A 19,125-nucleotide genomic window follows, 5' to 3' on the forward strand; every position below is an offset into this window, starting at 1 on the left:
TGACACGTGAAGAAATTATAACAAATAAATACATATTATCTTAGTGAGTAAATAATAAAGGATGGAGTCCCATCATAATTGCATCCTGATATATACCACTTACTGTAGGCAGCATATTATCTGTAATGCTTACCATTGCAAATCGCTTAGTATTATTTCCATTTTATATACTTTTTTAAAAACTAAGGATAAGTCACCTGCCCAAGGGCACACAGCTTAGAAGTATCAGAGTTAGACTTGAACCTATTTCTCATCTTATCCCTCCATGCCAGATTCTGAAGTACAGAACATTATTCAAAGACCTGTTGTCACAATAAGCAAAGATGTCCTGTACATTGTAGACATCTGACTCTACCCCAGTTTCATCTCTCCCACTCCCTCACTTGCCTATCATGATTCTCTATAAGCTTAAGCTGCAAATTAGTCATTTTTTCCTCAAAGGAAATGGACTTGATCAAGCTTCAGTTAGTATTGCCCTGCAAAAAAAAAAAAAAAAAACTGAAGCATCTGCAAAAATTGCCAAAAACATCTATCAAAATTTCTTTCTTTTTTTTTTTTTTGACAGGCAGAGTGGACAGTGAGAGAGAGAGACAGAGAGAAAGGTCTTCCTTTGCCGTTGGTTCACCCTCCAATGGCCGCCGCGGCTGGCACGCTGCGGCCAGCGCACCGCGCTGATCCGATGGCAGGAGCCAGGAGCCAGGTGCTTTTCCTGGTCTCCCATGGGGTGCAGGGCCCAAGCACTTGGGCCATCCTCCACTGCACTCCCTGGCCACAGCAGAGAGCTGGCCTGGAAGAGGGGCAACCGGGACAGAATCCGGCGCCCCGACCGGGACTAGAACCCGGTGTGCCGGCACTGCAAGGCAGAGGATTAGCCTAGTGAGCCGCGGCGCCGGCCACATCTATCAAAATTTCTATACTGAACTTCGGTAGAACACACATTACAATACCAAAAGAGACATTGAGGCCCATTATAAATACACCAAAAATATCTTTTCTGTGTAGCATATTCATTGCAGTAAGGGGAGGAAGGGAGGAGGGAAGGAAAGAGGGAGGGGGAAATCCCCACACCGTTTTCCATAATGGTGATATAATCTACATCCCCACCAACAGTATATAAGAGTTTCCCTTTTCCCCACATCCTCATCAGCATTTGTTAATGTCTTTTTGATACTAGCCACTCTAATAGGGGTGAGGTGATATCACATTGTGGTTTTGATTTGCATTTCCCTGATGGTTAGTGAGAATGAGCATTTTTTTTACATGTTTAGTGTCCATTTTTATTTCTTCTTAGCAATGCTGAAAGCTACAAGATAACAGACAAAGGTCAATTCCAATTTTGTATACTAAAAAAAAAAAATTGCAAGTAAAATTGTTAAAATCTGGGGCCCGCACTGTGGTATAGCAGGTAAAGCTGCCACCTACAGTTCCGGCATCCTATAGGGACACCGGTTCAAGTCCCAGCTGCTCCACTTGCAATCCACCTCTCTGCTATGGCCTGAGAAAGCAGTGAAGGATGGCCCAAGTCCTTGGGCCCCTGAACCCAAATGGGAGACCCGGAAGAAGCTCCTGGCTCCTGGCTTCAGATAGGCCCAGCTTCAGCCATTGCAGCCATTTGTATAATGAACCAGTGGATGGAAGATCTCTCTCTCTGTCTCTCTCTCTCTCTCTGCCTTTACCTCTGTCCACTCTGTCTTTCAAATAAATAAATAAATTTAAAAAAAAAAAAAAGAAAGAAAGAAATTGTTAAAATCTGACTGAAAAACCAGCAGATGGAAGACCTCTCTCCCTCTCTCTCATACGTACAGCATACAAGCGTGCTTCAGGAGTTTTTTTCCCTTTAAATGAGATCCTTTGAATAAAACTGGAAAAGTTCTTCAACTAGAGACAATGCATTATATTTACTTGATCAATAGATTACACATTTTCAAAAATCTTCTAAAGACGTATTTATTTTTTGAAAGGCACAGTTACAGGGAAAGACAGAAAGACATCTTGCATTCACTGGTTCACTCCCCAAATGGCTGCAACAGCCAGGGCTGGGCCAGGCTGAAGCAAGGAGCCAGGAGCTTCCTCCAGGTCTCCCACATGGGTGCGGGAGCCCAAGGACTTGGGCCATCCTCCACTGCCTTCCTAGGCGTACCAGCAGGGAGCCGGATTGGAAGTATAGCAGACAGGACTCAAAATCAGTGCCCATATGGGATGCCATTGTTATAGGCAGTGGGCTTAACCCACTGTGCCACAGCGCCAGCCCCCAAAATTTTTTTAAATAAACTTTTTCATTCTAACAGTTATAGCTCTTAAGACAAAATACTGAATCATTATAAAGGTCAGTTATTTTTCAAGCCCATTCAACTGAAAACTACGTATTGTAATCAAAATATATAATTGCTGTATTTTCTTCCAATAAAGTGTAATTTGGGCCAGCGCCGTGGCTCAATAGGCTAATCCTCCGCCTTGCGGCGCCGGCACACCGGGTTCTAGTCCCGGTCGGGGCGCCGGATTCTGTCCCGGTTGCCCCTCTTCCAGGCCAGCTCTCTGCTGTGGCCAGGGAGTGCAGTGGAGGATGGCCCAAGTGCTTGGGCCCTGCACCCCATGGGAGACCAGGAGAAGCACCTGGCTCCTGGCTCCTGGCTCCTGGCTCCTGCCATCGGATCAGCGCGGTGCGCCGGCCGCAGCGCACCGGCCGCGGCGGCCATTGGAGGGTGAACCAACGGCAAAAGGAAGACCTTTCTCTCTCTCTCTCTCTCACTGTCCACTCTGCCTGTCAAAAAATTTAAAAAATAAATAAATAAATAAAAAATAAAAAAATAAAAATAAAAAAAAAAAATAAAGTGTAATTTGATCAAAAATTTCAAACCAGCGGCCAGTGTTGTGATTTGACACATTAAGCAATGTTGGCATTCCATTTGAGTTCTAGCTACTCCAGAAATGTGCATGAGAAGGCAACAGAAGATGACCCAAGTATTTGGGTCCCTGCCATTCATGTGGGAGATGAGTTTTGGTCCTGGCTTCAGCCTGGCTCAGTCTGACTGTTGTGGCCATTTGGGGAGTGAGCTAACAGATGGAATACCTCTCTCTCTCTCTCTCTCGCTGTGACTCTTTCAAATTTATTAATTAAAATCTTTAAAAACCTTCAAACCATTAAGACATACAGGAATAAGTATAGGGTTTGTAACAGAGGTCTTGTCTCCTGCTAGCTACATAGCCTCAGGTAGGTACAGTATGAGTGTGGGCTTCACAGTCCTCCTCCATAAACATGACTCTAGCAATAACTCCTACCTCACAGGGTTGCATGAAGTTCAAAGGGAATGAAACATACAAAAGGTCTTTCTGAGCCATAAAACATCACAAAAATGTTGGTTATTAGTTAGTATGGGCTAATCATCATTATCACAATCATTTTATATTTCTTATTTAATTGGGAAAAATTGGCAGAAGGAATAAAAAGTGAGCCTGACAGCCACTCAAGCTGGAAGTCACAAATATTAATCTCACAGAAAAACCAAGAATTAATGATCAAGGGGTCGGCACTGCGACATAATGGATAAAGCCACCGCCTGCAGTGCCGACATCCCATTTGGGCACAGGTGCGAGTCCTGATGCTCCACTTCTGATCCTGCTCTCTGCTATGGCCTGGGAAAGCCGTAGAAGATGGCCCAAGTCCTTGGGCCCCTGTACCCACGTGGGAGACCAGGAAGAAGCTCCTGGCTTCTGGCTTCGGATTGGCGCAGCTCCAGCCATTGTGGCAAATTGGGGAATGAACCAGCGGATGGAAGACCTCTCTCCCTCCCTCCCTCCCTCTCTCTCTCTCTCTCTCTGACTTTCAAATAAATAAATAAATCTTTAAAAAAAAGAATTAGTAATCAAAAGAAGAACCAGTGTTCAAGTACAGCATTGTTCTGAAGAAAAACACAGAACTGCTCTATGATGCAAGAGTTCATTATGTCTATGATAATCCTAAAGTCTTTGCTCGCTTCACTACCAAGAGATTTTTTTTTTAACTTATTAGGGAACTTGATAGAAATTTAACATGCCAAGCATTCAGTCTCAATTTCTGGAGTCACATGATATTGCCACAAAATCCATAATCAAAGAGAAAAATTCTTTGATACTCAAGGAGGAATGGCCACCTGGGGAAGGAGTCCACTATAAGCATCCATGGGCATTTTTCTGGCAGATACACAGATTGGCCCCTGAAGAAGGGCTCGCTCTTTCTCACTGGCATGCTGAGCTGCAGGCATGGCCCAAAGGACTTGCCAGTCATTCCAAAAATTCAGGCTACACTAAGACAGAAAGGCTACCCCACGTAGAACAAACACACACTTCGGTCCAGTGATCGATGCTTTCTTCTCTCTTGCCTTATTAATATTAGTCCCCTAATGCACTTTCTTTCACACACACAAAGTCAGCACTCCACGGCACGTGCTCTGAACAGCTTCTCTCAGTAACGATGACAAGTGTATGCTGATAGAGCTCCCCAGCAACCTTAGGACCAAAGCACAGAGAATGGTGTAGAGCCGGGAAGGAGAGCTGAACTAATAGACTCTGCAGAGTTTCAAACCCTCCACCTTGTCTTCTCATTACCCAACCACCTTCACATTAAGATGAATACCCCAGAAAAAAAGCAAAGCATCCGCTTCCATAAGGCCAAAAATGCAGCTGAAAAATCAGACGACAGAGAACTAGACCAGCTGACAGTGAATGAATGCAACTAGAAGTTTAAGAAGACACAATACTAAACAATACCTGCTTAAGGTAATGGAGGATGAGCCACTCCATTAAAACAGATGGCAAAATGAAATTCAAATCGTGTTGAGTTAATTTTTAAAACTATATGGTAGGGGCCGGTGCTGTGGTGCAGTGCATTAACACCTTGGCCTGAAGCACCAGCACCCCATATGGGCGCCAGTTTGAGACCCGGCTGCTCCACTTCCAATCCAGCTCTCTGCTGTGGCCTGGGAAAGCAGTGGAAGATGGCCCAAGTCCTTGGGTCACTGCACTCGAATGGGCGACCCGAAGAGGCTCCTGGTTCTTGGCTCCTGGCTTTGGATCGGCGCAGCTCTGGCCATTGCGGCCAACTGGGGAGTGAACCAGCGGATGAAGGACCCCTCTCTCTCTGCCTCTCCTCTCTCGATGTAACTCTGACTTTCAAATAAATAAATAATTTTTTTTTAATTTTTATTTATTTATTTATTTATTTTTGGACAGGCAGAGTGGACAGTGAGAGAGAGAGACAGAGAAAGGGCTTCCTTTGCCATTGGGTCACTCTCCAATGGCCGCCGCGGCCGGCGCGCTGCGGCCGGCACACTGCGCTGATCTGATGGCAGGAGCCAGGAGTTTATCCTGGTCTCCCATAGGGTGCAGGGCCCACGTTCTTGGGCCATCCTCCACTGCACTCCCGGGCCACAGCAGAGAGCTGGCCTGGAAGAGGAGCAACAGGGACAGAATCTGCTGCCCCGACCGGGACTAGAACCCGGTGTGCCAGCGCCGCAAGGCGGAGGATTAGCCTAGTGAGCCGCGGCGCCAGCCAATAAATAAATCTAAAAAAAAACAAAAACAAACAAAAAAAAAACTATATGGTAGCAAGGCCAGCACTGTGGCATAGTGGGCTAAACTTCTACCTGTGGTACCGGCATCCCATATGGGTGCCGGTGTGCCGGTTCATGCCCCAGCTGCTCCTTTTCTGATCCAGCTCTCTGCTATGGCCTGGGAAAGCAGTGGAGGATGGTCCAAGTCCCTGGGCCCCTGCACCCACATGGGAGACACAGAAGAAGCTCCTGGCCCCTGGCTTTGAATCAGCCCAGCTCCAAGCTGTGCAGCCATTTGGGGAGTGAACCAGAGGATGGAAGACCTTTTTCTCTGTCTCACTCTCTCTTTCTCTCTGTCTATAACTCTACCTCTCAAATAAATAAATACAATCTTTTAAAATTTTATATATATATGGTAGCATAAGAAAGGAGATTCAGAAATATATTTGCTCTATGATAATTGCTTAATACATGTCAAACTACAAGAAAAACAAAAATGAAGAAAAGAATTACTAATAAAAGTTCCTGGGACAATTAGACATCAGTATAAAAGAAAATTAACTTAGTCACACATCTTATACTTAACACCATAATACAGTCCAGACAGAGCCAAGAGATAAGAAATTTTTTTAAAACTAGAAAAGGCTACAATAGTATATTTATTCTGTTTGTGAAGGGGACAACAATTTTTAGCCAAGAAGATAAACAGTATCATGAGAGAAAATGTAGTTGAGTCTAAAAATGTAAACACTCGTGAAAAAGTTTCACACCACAAAATGTAATAAAAACAAACAAGAAAACCACAACAGAAAGGGGAAGATGTAAAGTATAATGAATAAAAGGTTATATAGAAACTATTTATAATCTGATAAAATTACAAGACATCAACATACAAGCTCAACTCCATAAGAGGTTTTTTAAGATCATTTGATATGGGTTTTTGGTTTTTTTTTTCTTAGTGACAGAGAGAGAGTTCATCCACTGGTTCACTCCCCAAATGCCTGCAATAGCCAGGGCTGGGCCAGGCCAAAGCCAGGAGGCTAAACTCCATATAGGTCTCCTGCAGGGATGGCAGGGACCCAAGCACTTGAGCCATCACCTGCTGCCTCCCAGGGTATGCATTAGCACATTGTATAGAAAGCAGAGTAGCCAGGACTCAATCTTAGGCATCCTGATATGGAATATGGGCATCCCAAACAGCAACTTAAACTCTGTGCCAAACATCCACCCCAGATCATTTGGTTTTAAACATGTGATAATATTAAAATCAATCTTGACATTCTCATTGCTTCTTGAAGTAAGCAATTAGAGCAATTTTCAGGCATATATATATGCTTACTGAACAAGCAAAAATTATTAAAACTGCATAGCCTAAAGCCACAGAGAAAACCCATATCTCCATTCCCACACTATAAATCTGTTCAGTCTTTCTAGAGAGCAATCAAACGGTGACCCTTTGACTTGGTATTTCCCCTTTGCATACAGAATTTAGGAACCCAAACAGAGAAAAAATGGAATTTGTACAAAAATATTCACAGATGCACTATTTTAAGGAAAAGTTACAATGGTCCCAAATAGAGGAGCTAAAAAAAAAAAACTGGCACATAAACAACAAAATGCTATCACTTGTTTTTAAAGATTTATTTATTTGGAATGTAGAGCAATGGGGGTGAGGGGACAGAGAGAATCTTCTGTCCACTGGTTCACGACCCAGATGGCTGTAACAGCCAGGGCTGGGTCAAGCTGAAGCCAGGAGCCTGGAATTCCATCCTCTCTTCCACAAGGGTGGCAGGGGCCAAGCATTTGGACCATAATCTGCTGCCTTCCCTGGCACCCCGGCAGGAAGTTGGATCAGAAGCCGAGCAGCGAGGACTCAAACCAGCACTCATGTAGGATTTCAGTATTGCAGGTGGCAGCTTAATCCCCTGAGCCATAACACTCGCGATATCACATTATTTTAAGTGGCAAATTTATAAATTGTGTGTGACATGTATAGAAAGGGTATATAGAAAAATAATGCTGAAAAGAAAAATATTATTAATTTAAAAAAAAAAAAAAGAACCTGGCCGGCACCGCGGCTCACTAGGCTAATCCTCCGCCTTGCGGCTCCGGCACATCGGGTTCTAGTCCCGGTCAGGGCACTGGATTCTGTCCCGGTGCCCCTCTTCCAGGCCAGCTCTCTGCTGTGGCCAGGGAGTGCAGTGGAGGATGGCCCAGGTGCTTGGGCCCTGCACCCCATGGGAGACCAGGAGAAGCACCTGGCTCCTGCCATCGGATCAGCGCGGTACGCCGGCTGCAGCGCGCCGGCCGCGGCGGCCATTGGAGGGTGAACCAACGGCAAAAGGAAGACCTTTCTCTCTGTCTCTCTCTCTCACTGTCCACTCTGCCTGTCAAAAAAAAAAAAAAAAAAAAAAAAAAGAATCTATGCAGATGACAGATGGGGAAGGGATAAGGGGAAAGGAAGTCTGTACTTTCAACAAAGACTTCAAGAAAAACAAGAATGTGATCAAATGGCTTTTGATTGATTTCAGCTCTGGACTTTAGGATGCACAGACTTCCCTCCCACTACATTCTTGCTTGGCCTAAAGTGGTCCTTCTCAAACTATCCTCGGGAAGGATGAGGTTGTTGCATTGCAGAGTTTGTTTTGTTTTGTTTCTATTCATCAAGGAAAGACATGAGGTCCCACTGCACACCATTAGTTTACAGCTGGAGCCAGATGCAGACTGACTTACACATGGAAGCGCCCCAAAACCCAATGGGTCTATTCCCTGTGCAAACTAAGCCACTAACCATGCATCTGGACATGGCTGCAATGTCAGGTCTCAGTGGGGGCACCAGTCAGCCAACCACACTTTGAGCAGCACCAATCTGTCAGGTGAATTCTGTCCAATGCTAAGAGTGGCTCACCAACAGGCAGGAGTCTCATTAAGCACCTTCCGGGGACAGGTCACACATGTCAATGCCTGCAGGGCTGGAGGTTTCCCAGATCCCAAACCCTGCCACATCTGCCCGTTCAGTCCCCATTCTGACAGTCTAGCCCCCAAATCTGCTTTCATCTCACAATCGTTAGTACTGGGTTCACTGGAATCTGTAGCTGTAGTCGATTCATTTGTGAGCTCACATGGTATTACTCCAACATTTCAATATACACATGGCAGATACATAGTCATTCATTGATGACCTCACGTCGTATTACCCCAGCATCTCAATATATACACACACATCCATGTATTATTTTCATTGTATTACCCTACCTACAATTCAGAAGTAACATCAAGGACAAAGTCACTTTCTATTGCCTACCAATTAAAACAATTCTAAAACACTGGTGAATATAAAGGTCAAGGTTATGAGATGTTTTGGAGTAGCAAGTGAACTGTCATTTTAAATAAAAATACATGACATTGTCAATCAGTAGGTGTTCAGAGAACTTTGTTTACCAGGGTGTTTTCTTGGAGACCAGCCTCCCGCTGGAAGGCAGGAAGGGAGAGAGACTGCATGAACGAGATGCTCAGGAAACAGTCGCTGCGTAACCCTTGTTTTGAAAACTCCAGGACAGTGTCTCCTGTGGAAAACAAGTGGTCATTGCCACAAAGAGAAACATGATGTAGGTAGCTGGAGTCACAACAAATCCACAACCAGGACAAATGACGTGCTACCGCAGGAGAAGAGCATGACTCACTCACCTTAAGGGGAAGACAAAGGGATGAGAGGATAGAATTTTCTAGAACACTGATTTGGGGGAAAAAGGGAAGGAAAATAGAAAGAAAAAAATGCTAACTAAAACAGCTGCTTGGAATCATGAAAGAAGTGACCTGAGTGCCCAAGACAGATCTGTTTAATAATCTATAGTACGCCCGTGAACGGTAACATTCTCTCGCCATTTAAACTTACTCCGACTTTCAAATGAATAAATAAATCTTTAATTAAAAAAAAAAAAAAAACTCAGTTCCTCAGTCACAGTGGCCCCATCTCAAGGGCTCCACAGCCAGGGGTGGAGAGCGGCTACCCTACCAGCCAGTGCAAGTACAAATCAAGTCCATCATCACAGCGGATCCTCTCAGGGAGTGCTGAAAGGGGCAGGGAGAAGAGGGCCGCAGCTCACTCGCAGAGATGGGGAAACTGGGGCAGACTCAGGATATAATTTCAAGCTGGTACACGCTAGCATAGAAGATGACAGAGATACGGGGCCACATGGGAAAGAACAGGTCAAGGACAACTCCTGGCTGCCCTGACGCACTGCTCCCCAAGACCATGCTCCTCTCTTGCTTTCACCAAGCAACTTCCTACCTATGAATTCGCCCTCTGCGGTTCTCCCATCTCTGAATGGCAGACGTGAATGTTGCAATAACCAGAGCACAGATCTCCAGTACCTTCAGGATTCCAGAGTGAACCACTCAAGAGTTTTAAAATGCAAAAAAGTGAAAACGAAGTGTTTGCATAAGAGAAGCAAATAAGCAATATGAAAGTAAAACAAGGCTCCAAACCAACTGCAGAAAGCCTGCAACACACAGCAAGGGAAAAGGTAATAGAGAAAAGGTGTCATCATTGGAAAATAGGCTGCACAGCAGGGAATGACCACTAGGTCACCACTAACAGGGAATTACCAGAATACAGTACTTGCAAAATCCAAAACCTGGCTTTCAGCAGCAAATCCATTGAAAGAAATCTGTCCACATGAGCGACATGGGAAAAAGAAATGTATATAATCTCAAGAAGGTGTAGGCCTCTCTGATAAACACTGATAAAGCCTGCATAGGGCTACGAAGTATTAAGAAAAATACAAGGGCTGGCGCTGTGGTGTAGCAGGTAAAGCCACCTCCTGCAGTGCCAGCATCCCATATGGGTGCCAGTTCGAGTCCCAGTTGCTCCCACTTCCAACCCAGCTCTCTACTATGACCTGGGAAAGCAATAGAAGATGGCCCAAGTCCTTGGGCCCCTGCACCCACGTGGGAGACCTGGAAGAAGCTCCTGGCTCCTGGCTTCAGATCTGCGTAGCTCCAGCCATTGCAGCCAATTGGGGCGTGAACCAGCAGATGGAAGACCTCTCTCTCTCTCTCCCTCTCTCTCTCTCTCTCTCTCTCATCTCTTTGTAACTCTGATTTTCAAATAAATAAATAAATAAATCTAAAAAAGGAAGAAAGGAAGGAAGGAAGGAAGGAGGGAGGGAGGGAGGGAGGGAGGGAGGGAGGGAGGGAGGGAGGGAGGAAGGAAGAGAGGGAGGGAGGAAAATACAAAATGGCAATGCAGTCCTGACCCTTGCTGCCTGGTCTGACTTTGGAGATCCCCAACACCCTTCCTATAAAGTCTTCTCCGACTGGAGCTGCACAGCCTGGGCCTGCTACAGGCAGAGTCCAAGCCCTACAAACTCACTGCTCCACTGTGGTGTCCCTTATGAACTCTTCCTCACTCTGGTTATTGTGAGCAGTGAGGACTCTGTCATCTGCCCCAGCTGGGGAAGGGATGGGGAAGCTACAGCGACACACTCAGGTCAAAGGGGCACAGAGAAGGCCATCAACGGATGAAGTTTCCAAGTGGAGCAGGGCTCAAACGAAGCCATGACCCACAGGAGCAGTTTCCAGCCTGAGGGTTAACAAGAAATACTAAAACCTTTTATGATTTTCTTATTTTTATTTTATTTTCAAAAAGAGATGTTTTCTTCAAGATGCATTTCCCTTGACTGGTAAAAAAGGAGGAGGAGGGGGCATGCATTTGGCACAAATGCTAAACCGCTTCTTGGGACACAGATATCTTACATGAGTGCTTGGTTCAAATCCTGGTTCCTCTGCTTCCAGTCCAGCTTCCTGTGCTACTGTGCACCCTGGGAGATAGCAGATGGTGGCGCAAGTTCTTGGGCATCCCTGCCACCCACATGGAAGACCCAGATAGAGTTGTCAGCCCAGTGCGGGCTGTTGTGGGTAGCTGGGGAGTGAACCAGTGGGTGGAAGATCTCTGTCTCTCTGCCTTTCAAATGAAGTGAAAAATTAAATAAATAAATATACAAATAAGTTTTTTAAATGATGATTGGGTTTCCTGCCTACCACTTAAAGTCTCTCACTCTGAGCTGAATGTGAGTATGAAGATAGCCCCAAACAGAGTTTCCCTCACAGAAGCCAGTATATATGTGAACCTCTAACTTCCACCACAAGGCCCAGCCTTGTGCAGAATTACCATGTCACAGGTGTCCCTCTTTGGCAACCCCAAGACCCTATAAATGCATTTCACCCCCAAGAAAAGAGCAAGCACCTTCTGCCACGGAACCCCTGGCTAGGAAGTGAGAGCAGGAGCAAGGAGAGTTGCAGAGAGGGAAAGCAGGAAGCAATGGGCAACGGGAAGCCAAGATTATAAAACCCTGCAAGGTAGGAACGACGGGGGAACCTCAGACTCGGAGAAACCCAGTGAAATTAAAGCACTTGCCCAAGTCACGTGGCTACTAAGTAGGAAGAGGGGGGTTTGGCCCCCAACAGGCTGCCTGGTGCAGCTGAGAAGCAGATGTCATTCTGGAGGCAGGAGCCAGGTGGGCGGTTGTCAGCAAGCACAGCCGTCGTTGTGGCGGTTTGGGGAAAAGAGCAGTTTCCTACTTTTTTTCTAGGCTGCTTCATTCAAGGAAAGCAAGCGGAGCAGGCAAAGCAGAGCTGCCCCACTCAAGCGAGCAGCCCCCACCAGGAGCCCTGCCAGGCTTTCCGGAGGGGACGGGAGAGCAGGCCAGGCCGGCTCCGGTTCCCAAACCCAAAAGAAGAGTTGGAGGCCCTGGGAGGTGGCCGCTCCAGACTCACAGCCAAGACTACAGGTACTGGGCTCCGAGTCACCAGTGAAGTAGCTGCAAGGCTTAGTGGTCCCCCCAGCCCACCCACCTTCATCAGCTGTGTCCAGCCACTAAACTGCGTCTGTCGGTGCTCTGCAGGGTGGGGGACTTGACGAGACAGCTCACACCAGCTCGGGCTCTTTCCAAAGCCTCAAGGCTGTACATTCAATGGCAGGACCACCTAAATGGCATGTACGAAGCAGCAATGCACCAGTTCTCCCCAAAGGCTATTACACAGAAATCGTTGCACCCCTGCTTCCCGTACCCACTTATCCATCTGCAGGCCATTATGCTCTCTGCCTCCTGACCAGTCAACCCCCCGATACCACTAATAGATTACCAATGCTGTTTCTAAGAATTGGTGGGGCAGAGACATCTACGTCCAGGCCACAGCTTCTGCAGTCCATGTAAAGGCAGAAAGTTTTCATATTTGCAACTCAAAAGATCTGCCAGACTCTTGGCCAATCATGCATGTAGTCTATGGGGCAGGTTTATTCCAGAGGGATTTTATTTCATACAGCAGTTAAGTCTGCATGTATCTGGTCTATAACGGCTCATGCAATGTGACGATCTGTCCAAATGTGTTACCCTGGAGGAAATACTGCCCCTGGCTCCTGAGTTTCTCTAGAACTTGAGCCAATCCAAGGGACTGTAGGGAATATGTGCTAATCACTGCTTCTTCCAAAACTCAGGAACCCGGAAGTGGGCTCCGAGGCTCTTCAAAGGGAAGAGCTAGTCACAAACGCACAGTCTCTAAGCCAGGGCCTGCAGTGCACCGAAATCCTGGCCTTGACCTTTGAGCTCTGGGCATCCCAGAGGGGCATGCCCTCTCTGCACACTTGCTGTAAGGGCCCCAGCTTCCTCCATTGCCAAGGCTACAAGCCATGAGGTCCTCCTTAATGCCTCCCTACTTCCCTACTTAGATTCTCTCATTAAGCAGATCATATCTTTCATCAAACTTTACTGGGTTTATTACCATCTACTCCCACAAACCATAAAGTATTTTCCTAAGACACATTTGCCTTGAACTTTCTGAAAACCCCTCATATGCATGGATTTCAAAAGAATTCTGTGCCAAACTAAACTTACCTTTTAATTTCACCGTCTGCATTTTGAAGTGCCCATGTACTTGCTAATTAACAAAACACAGAATGGTTCCTTTTTAGGGACAGGTGTTTAGCCTAGCAGTGAAGACATCTACATTTCCTATCTGAGAGCCTGGGTTTGATTTCCAGCTTTGGCTTCTAATTCCAAATTCCTGCTACTGCGGACCCTGGGAGAAAGCAGTGAAGGCTCAAGTGGCTGGGTCCCTGCCACTGATCTGGGAGACCTGTATGGAGTTCTTGGCTCCCAGCTTTGGCCCAGCCCACTCTGTGCCATTGTGGACCCAGCAGATCTGAATTTTCTGTCCCTACCTCCTTCCTCACTCTGCTCTCTCCTCCTCCCTACCTCTTCTCTCCCTCCCCTCTCCCTCTCTTTCCCCCACTTTCCCTCCACCCTCTCTTTTTGCCTACCAAATAAGTGAAAATAATTTTTAAACTTTTCATTTTGAGAGCCCACCACCTATAATGCTGGCATCTCCCATGGGCACCAGTTTAAGTCTCAGCTGCTCCACTTCCAATCCAACTCCTTGCTAATGTGCCTGGGAAAGCAGCAGAAGATGGCGCAAGAACTTGGGCCCCTGCACCCATGTGGGAGACTGGATGGAGTTTCGGCCTCCTGGTTTTGGCCTGGCCCAGCCCCAGCCACTACAGTGAAGGAGTGGGGAGTGAAGCAGGGGATGGAAGATAGCTCTCTCTATCTCTCGCTCTCTCTCTCTCTCTCCCTCTCTTCCTCCCTCTCTGTAACTCTGCCTTTCAAATAAATAAACCAGTCTCTTTAAAAAAAAAAAAAAAAAAAAAAAAAAACTTCTCATTTTTAATCTGATCACAGGAAGAAAATACTATCCCTGCACCTGAGGCAACATCTCTAGTCCGGAGGCGTGTTCTGATTCATTAAATTCTTGTCATTGTTGCACTGCCCTGATGTTCCAGCCCTAAAAATAGTGCTCTTATTCACATGCTCCGTGTGCACGGGGACAAGGGGAGCCCTCGAGTGCTACGGTACTGAGCATGAGCTGCCCTGCAGACGGAGGCCTGGTCTCAGACGGCCACAGAGGTCGGACCTCGAGTCACCTCCCTGAGGGGCACAGGTGGGAGGCATCACCTCCACAAGCCCCCCGGGAATACAGAGAATCTCAGCACACAAAACAATCACCCAACACACCTTCCCCTGGCTTTTCAAGAGTCAAACATGACTTTCCAGATGATATGACCAAATGTCAATACCGCATTGGATCTAATTTGATTTTTATTCTAAAATAAATTCTCGCGATCTTTAAAAAGCAGAAAATCTGCAAAGATGTGTAGCACAGGTTCACAAGGTAAACAATTGTTAGTCCTCTACTCCTTTCTCTTCAATTCTCCAAGACTGCAGCCCTTCCACATCTTACAACCTGCATCCACCCCATCCATGACAAAGATGTACAAAGTGTTCTGGGGGCCGACACTGTGGTGTAGCAGGTAAAGCCGCCACCTGCAGTGCCAGCATCCTGTGTGGGTGCCCATTTGAGTCCTGGCTGCCCCACTTCCAATCCAGCTCTCTGCTATGGCCTGGGAAAGCAGTAGAAGATAGCTCAAGTCCTTGGGCTCCTATACCTGTGTGGGAGACCTGGAGGAAGCTCTTGGCTCCTGGCTCCTGGCTCCTGGCTTCAGATTGGCACAGCTCCGGCTGTTGCGGCCATCTGGGGAGTGAACCAGTGGATGGAAGACCCCTCTCTCTCTCTGCCTCTGCCTCTCTGTAACTCTGCCTTTCAAATAAATAAATAAACCTTTTGGGAAAAAAAAAAAAAGTGCTTTGAAAACCACAGGCAGTGTCTAACCCAACTTGAGGTACGGGGGTACCTGGTAAAGGACCCTGGAGCTGGCTTTACAAGATCAATGGGGTATTGCCAGGGGAGGAGGGTTTGGGAGAACAGGCCAAGGGCAGAGCAAGGGCAAGCACACGCAGGGGTAGGGCGAGGAACACTATAGCATGGAAAGTACACAGCAAAGGGAGAGGGTAGTGAGGACACTGGCAAGGAAAGGTGAAGCCACAGGTGCAAGGACTGGCTACACTCTACTGGAAAGGTCTGAATGGCACAGTGAGACGCTCTCAGCATTCACATACCATGACCAGACAGACACACTGTAGGAAAACAACAGTACAGTGTGATGGAATGAAGGGAAAGCAAGGTGGCTGGTTAGGCGGCTTCTGCCAGAGTCCAGGTAAGAAATAAGGGGAGCCTGAGTGGAGTGAGGGAGACAGGAAGCTGTGCCAGAATCTGGTGAGTAATGGGCTATGATGGGCAAAGATGGAGATATACTCGTGTCCACAGCAGCACTGTTCACTGCAACCAAAAGGTGCAAGCGACCCAACAGATGCATGGATAAACAAAATGTGGGCTACTAATACAGTGAAACAGTATTCAGCCTTAAAGCCAAAAGAAACTCTGAGGTCGGTGTATGGCGCCGCAGGTTAGGTCACCACTTGCAACACTGGCATCCTACAGGGGAGTTCTGCTTCTGATCCAGCTTCCAGCTAGTGTGTCTCTGAAAGCAACAGAAGAGGGCTCGAGTACTTGGTGGTTCCTGCCACCCACATGGGAGACCAGGATAGAGCACTGGGCTCCTGGCTTCAGCCTGACCCAGCCCCAGCTGTTGCAGCCCATTTGGGGAACAATCCAGCAGATGGAGGATATCTCTATCTCTCTCCCCCCGCCAATCCATCACTCTGCCTTTCAATAAATATAAATAATAAATAAATAAATAAATAAACCTTTTAAAAAGAAAAAAAAAACAGGAAGCCAATTCTGATATGCACCAATGCCAGGCACAAAACAGTAAATACTTTATGATTCCACTTGCATGAGGTGCCTTCAGAACTCAGAATCTCAGACACAGAAAGCAGAACAGCGGCTGCCTGGGGCTGGGGGAGGGAAGAACGGGGAGTTATTATCTAATGGGTGTAGAGTTTCAGAGTTTCAGTTCTGCAAGATGAAGACAGTTCTGGGAACAGATGGCGGCAGTAATGGCACAACAATGTGAACGTACTTCATGCCACTGACCGGTACCCTTCACACTGGTTAGAACGGCACGGCTTTTGTTAGGTGTATTTTACCACAATTTTAAGAAATCTGAAAGAGAGGAAGTGGGAGGTAGAGGGGACAATACTGCACATCTCCCAAGCTGGGCAGTCAAATGTGTGATGGTGCCTTTAACTGAGCTCCAATCCACAGGACAGGGAGTGCTGGGGAGAAAAGAGAGGTGTGAGTGCCACAGATGTCCAGATTCAATAAAGCAGAGAACACACACTTCCCAGGAGGCCTCCGGACAGGAGTCTGCATCCTCTCTTGTATTCAAAAAAGCTTTTAAGATGGCCCAGCTTTAAAGGTAATTAAACCATTGCCAAGAAGAGATTGCAAGTGACTTCTGGATTATGATTTTAGAAAAACAGGACTTCAGGTTGCACAGGGCAGATGGCACACAGACAATTTCACTCCTTTCTGAAACCCCAAGGAAGGACAATAAAGGGATTTTTCTTTAAAGCCATAAACTCCAGAATAATCTGGAAAGCTGGAATGCAGATGGACAAGTGCTGCAGGACTCCGAAGAGCTGACAGAGCTGAATCCTAGGCCAGCAGCACGGAAAGCCAAGATCCAACCTAATGATACCCCCAGAATTTCCAAAGGACTCTAGAACTGGCAGCTCCTGGAAACTCTGGAAGTTGGGGTGGAACCAGGGCGAAAATATGGAGGAATGGCTGAAACTCTGTCTGGATAACAGAGTCCCGAGCCCGCCTCCACCCCAAGAGGTCCCTCCCCTACCTGGCAAACCACTGGAAAGTTATTCTTTTAAGCATGTACAAACAAAGCTCTCAGTACAGGAGGAATGGGCTGAGTTAAGAACAGGGGTACCGGCCAGCACCGCAGCTCACTAGGCTAATCCTCCGCCTGCAGCGCCGGCACCCCTGGTTCTAGTCCTGGTCAGGGCACCAGATTCTGTCCCGGTTGCCCCTCTTCCAGGCCAGCTCTCTGCTGTGGCCAGGGAGTGCAGTGGAGGATGGCCCAAGTGCTTGGGCCCTATACCCGCATGGGAGACCAGGAGGAAGCACCTGGATCCTGGCTTCAGATGGGTGCAGCGCACTGGCCGTGGTGGCCATTTGGGGGTGAACCAACGGAAGGAAGACCTTTCTCTCTGTCTCTCTCTCTCTCACTAACTCTGCCTGTCAAAAAAAAAAAAAAAAAAAAAAAAAACAAGAACAGGGGTACTAAGTAGCCTTTTAGCCTAGTGGTTAAGAGGCCACATCCCCTATCAGAGTATCTGGGTTGGATTCCCAGCTCAGGCTCCTAACTCCACCTTCCTGCTAATGCAGACTCTGAGAGACAGCAGGTGCTGGCGCAAGTGATTGGGTTCCTGCTACAATGTGGGAGACCTGGATTAAGTTCTTGGCTCCCAACTTCAGCCCAGCACAGTCCCAGATGTTGTGGGCATTTGGAGAGTAAACCAATGGATAGGAGCTCACTCGTACTCTCTCTCTCTCTCTTTCTCTAATAAATTGATAAAAACAAACAATAATTGAAACATAATTCAAGTACCATCTGGAACATACCAGGATCAAAGAATGTATGTGTAACATGTAGAACTGGTCAGAAAATAGACACCATTCTAAGTATCTCTGGCAGGAAAGGATTTAATATTGAAACTAGAGGCTTACAGAATCTCAGAACCGGTGTGAGAGCCAGGGTCAAAGAAACCACCAGTCATTTTCAGGAACTCGGAATGTGCACGCTTCACAAAAACAAACAAACAACAACAACAACAACAAAACTGCATAGATGACCTCAGGTCCCTACCACTGAGGTGGCCCGAGTGCCAGGAGGACTCCCAGAAGCTCCCAGAAAAATCTCACCTATGCCAGGGGGACATACATGAAGTAGCAGCTTCTCCTTTTCTTTTGCCTTCCAGAATCCTGCCATCCAAGGATTCTGGGAAGTGCAGCGTCCAGGTGCACAGCCCTGTTACGTGGAATAAAGCTTAGCAAGGCAAGACAGGGTTGAGAACCAACAAGCAATGTGTGGCCAGCATCCGATACCCTCATGCTGAGTCCCCGGAGGCCTCTTCTGCTACTCATCTCCCTAACACTTACTTTACAAGTAAGAGATTAGACTAGAAAAGTCCCCTAACTGGTGAATGAGACACAGTAGCACCCTTTATCCACAGGGGATATTATGTCCCAACACCTGCAGTGATGCTAAAACTCCAACAACCACCACACCCTATCTATACAAGTGTTTCCTATGCATACATACCTGTGATAAAGTCTAACTTATGTACAATAAAAGATTAACTGCAACAACTAATAATCAAATACAACAGTTATAACAACATGCCATCACCAAAGTTAATAACATAAATCTTTATTTCTAGAAATTTCCATTTAATGTTTTCAGACTGCTGGTGACTATGAAGAGAGAAACCACAGACAAGAGGGGACTACTGTACTAACCTTCCCGCGAAGAATCAGTCCAGCCAGATCACCCTACAGTGAAGCTCAAAGTCAACAGAAGAAAAAATTCCAACCTCTGAAACAGCCAACAATTCCCAGCCCAAGTAGCTCCAATTTTTTCAAAAGGAGTCAAACTCCCCAACTTTTAGCTTCCTTCAAAAAGAATGTGCATGTGATATATGACATCCATGGCTGGGCTAACATT

General features: G+C 46.6%; 1 protein-coding gene across 1 annotated transcript in view; it reads right to left on the bottom strand.

Moving 5' to 3' along the window:
• USP13 (ubiquitin specific peptidase 13) overlaps positions 1-19,125 on the bottom strand; it is a 122,748-nt gene that overhangs the window by 95,440 nt on the left and 8,183 nt on the right. The window lies entirely within an intron of this gene.

The sequence above is a fragment of the Oryctolagus cuniculus genome, chromosome 4, assembly GCF_051225735.1.
Source record: "Oryctolagus cuniculus isolate XC-2025 breed Fujian yellow rabbit chromosome 4, ASM5122573v1, whole genome shotgun sequence".
In the NCBI taxonomy this organism is placed as follows: Eukaryota; Metazoa; Chordata; class Mammalia; order Lagomorpha; family Leporidae; genus Oryctolagus; species Oryctolagus cuniculus.